This window comes from Arachis duranensis, chromosome 7 (assembly GCF_000817695.3).
Source record: "Arachis duranensis cultivar V14167 chromosome 7, aradu.V14167.gnm2.J7QH, whole genome shotgun sequence".
Taxonomy (NCBI): domain Eukaryota; kingdom Viridiplantae; phylum Streptophyta; class Magnoliopsida; order Fabales; family Fabaceae; genus Arachis; species Arachis duranensis.
This window is the reverse complement of record NC_029778.3, coordinates 55097006-55102094: the sequence shown is the minus strand read 5'-3', so window position 1 is coordinate 55102094 and position 5089 is coordinate 55097006. Positions and strand designations below refer to the sequence as shown.

The following is a 5089-nucleotide window of genomic DNA, read 5'->3' as shown; positions in this document are numbered from 1 at the left end:
ACATAAAAACCAATAACCATTCTGATTTTAAGTTCATTTTCCTGTATATTAGCGATGCAACTTATGTCATTAGTTGAGTTAATTGAAGTTAGTTAGTCATTTGCCATTTTATTAGTTTGCAAGTTAAAAGACTGTGAATAAAAGCTCAATTTTACAAATTATAAATTATATTTGATTGCAACATAAAGAGAGAATTGATCTTTATTTTGTATTATTGTTGTGTTATACGTAAAGGCTATGAAGCCTTATTTATAGTAGTACAAAATCAACCTTCATTAAAGGTTGGTCTTCAAATTTCTTCCTTGAAAATAAATCTCTTTGCGTGGGAAAGATTATTAGCCGCCCAATTGATAAATGGGCATTCATTTCATGTTTATCCCAACAAAAAGTACTAAACAAAATCACTTTATTCTTTGTTTGCTGGGTTCTCACGCAAACTCTCATCTCTAATTGTTCATACCAAAAAAAAGATCATCTGAAAAACTGAGAAAAAAATAATAGAACAGAGCTTTATGTCTTTATCTTTTTGGGTTTCTCACCAACACACTCTCAACGAACGTCTCTCTCATTCCCAATTCTGAAACTCAAACTCTCTCTTCTCTCTTACTGCCACTAGAGTCTCTCTCGGTCTCACTAGAGTCTCTACTCGTTCATACTCACCGGCGTCTCGTTGCACCTCTCCTCTCGTCGCCGGCGTTTTAACGTCTCACCGGCGATAGAAGCACTCGTCGGATCGTCGTCGCTCGTGGTCTTCTGGTTTCATGTACTCGCCGTCGCGAGTCGCAGTGGATCGTAGACCGTCGTAGGGTCGTCACTTGCTTCGTCGCTCGTCTTCTTCTGGGGTCGAGTTCTCTTCGTCACCCAGTCGCCCTTGGTAAGTCCATGCATCATCACTTCCCCTGTTCTCCTTTCCCAGATTCCCTTCTCCCTGTATTTTGAGGTGATGTTTAATTGGTAATCAATTAATTTGTTAGTGATTGAATCTTGAATTTGTTGCTGTCTTGCTGAATAATTACCAAGTTTATTTTTTTCTTTGCTAAAAATTATCAGAGTTAAATTTGTTACTGATTATAATCGAACCTTGAATTTGTTGCTGGCTTGCTCAAACACCCCTATTATGTTTTCTATGCACTACTTGTGTATGTTACAGTTTTCATATGACCGGACTAACAATTTGTTTCTGTCTTACTCAAACACCCCCTATTATATTTATCTCTACAGTTTTCATATTGTACATTGCTTCATGATTTCAGTTTGTTTTTGCATGATATACTTCAACTGATAGTTTGTTTCCCTTGAATGAATTAAAATAAAAACTGTAAACTAAACATATACCCGATTTGGGTATTTGGATCAAATAAAAACAAGCTAAACCCCCAATTGACAAAAAGAAAATACAGCTAGTCTTATAATTGGACCAAGAGCAAGAATGTTCATTTGTTTCACATTTTTATAGGAACCTGCAGGTCTTAATACACTGTGATCTGCGGAGCCATTTTATATGATTACATTCTATTTTATGTAATCCTTTTACCAAAAAAGGAAAAAATATCTGTATTCCTCAACCATTTCTTAATGGATGCAGCGCTTTGAGATAGTTAATGGTGTCACTGAAGTTGAAGGAATAGCAGAGGAGAAAACTGCAAGTGCTGAAGAGGATGAAGGTACTAATTACAAGATCACACCTTTTCTTTAAATAGCATTTCAATTCATTCACTGATAACATTTTGATTTGGTTTTGTAGAAAAAGAAGTACATGCTTTTTGGCTCAATGCAGTGAAAAACAATAAAGTGTTAGTTGAAGAGGTTAGTTGGTTCTATCAATAGTAACTCCTTTTTTTTAAATGTTTATTTTATATCTTACAACCAAGTCCTAGTATTAGCTTAAGAGGTTAGTTAGTTCTATTCAATAGTAACTCCTTTTTTCTTTTAAATGTTTATTTTATGTCTTGCAACCAAGCTAATTTTAAGTCTTTGTGAAACAAATTTCAGAGCGTGATGAAGGTGCTCTCAAGTTTCTCAAAGATATCAAGTGGAGCAGGATAGATAACCCAAAAGGATTCAAGCTTGAGTTTTATTTTGATACTAATCCTTATTTCACAAACACTGTTTTGACAAAAACATATTACATAATTGATGAGGATGAGCCAATATTGGAAAAAGCAATTGGGTGAAGACCCCTTAATGGAAATAATCAAATCCATCTCAGGCATCAAGGTTATTCCTCTTTTAGGCCTTCATTTACTTTATAGCAAAGTGAGTACTAGAAGGCTGTTCAATTGTATTTGACTTTTTTTATTGTATTTTTGAATATATTAAATGCTTAAAATCATAGACACATGTCTAGTGCATCAGTGAATTCTTTACTATAGTTGATGATTTACAATGCCCGTTTCTTCTCTTCCTTACCTTTTGTATTCAGGCTAAGGGAGGGGGACTTGCGTTTTTGAAAGATATTCTGTCTGAACGAGCAGTTATTGATGGAAAAATGTTGCAGATACTACTTGTATATATAAACGGAGATCGTGAATATGTCATCTTCGATCCATACGAAAAAGAAGGTCACAAACTCAGCATAATTAGGCAGAATGTTGCACTTGAAGAACCTGAACTTACAAGAACTAGAAGAAGAGGAATTGCTGTAAAAGAAGGCCTTGATTCTGGATCGAAACAATGGGAATTGAGGCTCTTCTAGAATTAGGCTTCTGAGGCCACACTTGTGGTGCCTTTTCACTCTTGTACACCTTCTATGCTGCTTTTCAGTGATGGAAAAAGGAGGAAAGTTTGTGTTTTGAGGGAGAAGTGCCAAACGGGTTCCTCTGGGAATATGGGTTCCTTTAATGATGCAGCACTAATCGAAGAAGGACCTCTTCTTTAGCTTTCTCTCTCTATCTCTCTCTCAAACTTCATATCTTTTTGCCTTGTCTATGATGTTAGTTAGAAAAACAAAGGGGCTCAGAGGAGGAGGCATATTTCGCTGTATTCAAACTTTTTTCTATTTTTGACTTAGTTCAAATTTCCATTAGTCTCTTGGCAGTTTGGTTTTATTTTTCCTACCGGCCATCTATGATTCTTACATCTCCATTAGTATCCTTAAGTGAAATTGGTGCATTATGCATATGCCATAAACAGCACCATGTGCATTACTTTGAAATAAGGGAAGCAACTTTGCTGTGACATTAGACTTAGACTGAAGCCCTTGCCCTATACTGCATTTGATAGAAAAAAAATATATAAAATAAAATAAAATAAAGAAAAACACACTTTATTATATGCATTCCATGTATATTGCAGTTTCTTGGTATTATTGTTTTAATACATACACTTCAAGTTATACTGAAACTCAGTGAAACAGAAGAGTATTCATTAACAGTATTTATGGTAAGAGGATACATTTATAGATAATTATTGAAAAATAGTTTCCATCTTTTTTAAAAGCCTACACAATAATCTAGAGGAGTTTAAGAAAAATGATTCAATTTGATTGCATCTATCACTGTTGGGAATCCTTGGGATATTGATTTCGATACATACGATTATCAAAGCTAACTACTATGGCCCAAGGACTTTAATACCAGGTTACAACATTTGTTCTTAACCACTCGTGAATTAGATGGTGTAGTGAGAATTAGTTACTAATAAAATTGTAAGAATTAGCTAGAATCCAATTAATGATTGTTTCTATGTACAGATTCATCATTCCCCTATTTCATCACGTGAAGAGTGCAAATCATACTGGTGTTTCCATGCTACATGGTCAATTTCGGATGAAGAAATTGCTTTGATGTTGAATTATTTGATGAAAATCAGAGTGGAGATGAGGACACTGTGATCACGTTGTATAAAGGGCAAATCATCAATGCCTAAATTACAGAGAAAATTAACGTTGTATGCTTAACTTGTATGCAAAAATAAACCAAATGTATGTTGTACACATGGAAAATATCATAAGCATTATTGATGATTGAAATTACCAACAAAATTCATGTAATCTACGGGCACATATAATTAAAAACATACCTTATAGTGAATATATAACTAAAACCATAGTACTTAGAACACAACATCATGCATAATCCAGACACATACATAAACTCTAGCAATACTTCAACCACACAAGGGGCCAAAACAAGACCCTTTATTCAAAATAAAAGGACACAACAGTAAAGAAAATCAACAAATTGAGGACAATAACAGTAAGTAAACGTGATATCATAATCTTCAATATTCTAAATCGAGCACAAACTTTTCTCATTCTTCCTCCGATTTTGATTCAGCATTCTGAGGCCAATCAATGAATGGTTGAGCACTCTTCCATATCTGAGAGTCCTTCTTATCACCCTTCAGTCCCTTTGAATACCAATGCATGACGTGCTATTTTTCCACCAAATCAACATCATAGAGGGCTTTCAGAATAAGTGCAACCTCCTTCAACGCATTGCTACCTTTCTTGTAACAGAACTCCTCAACAGCATTGAGCAATAACAGCTGTGATCCCTCATCATCTCCAGCAACTGCAGCAGCAAGGTGATAAAATTTATTTTATCCTAAACATCATCATTAAAAATACTAAATTACCTAACTCAAATTCTAGAGACTACTAGTTCAAATTTTAGAGACTAATAGTTTAAATATTTACGCCTGATTCCAGATGCAAAATCAAAATAGACAAGGGGATCAAAATCAATAAACTGGGGAGAAAACTAATCAATACATTATTTATATATAAATAAAGCAAGGAGATCAACAATCTTCAAGTGGGCAAAGAGCAATAATACTGAAGCAAAGCAGAAATCTTCAAATCAAAGCATCAATATTGAAAGCATTTGCACTTATGTAGTTATGTTAGCAAATGATAAATATCAAAAGGTAGCTTCATCCACAAGGATCCACCAAAACCCAGATCAAATCACAGTAAAAGAAAGCATTTTTAGACAACCCAGATGAAAAGATAAGACCCACAAAAGGAACACAGGTAGAAGTAAGAACCTTGCTGGGTACAAAGGATAATGGGAGAGTAACTTGTGATTACACTAATACATAAGTCCCTCCTCTTCTCCCACAAATTGGGACTATCTTCTACATGATC

General features: G+C 34.6%; 1 pseudogene; it reads left to right on the top strand.

Moving 5' to 3' along the window:
• Window positions 1–1402: 1402 nt before the first annotated feature.
• On the top strand, window positions 1403–1513 carry LOC127741021 (uncharacterized; annotated as a pseudogene).
• The last annotated feature ends 3576 nt before the right edge of the window (window positions 1514–5089 follow it).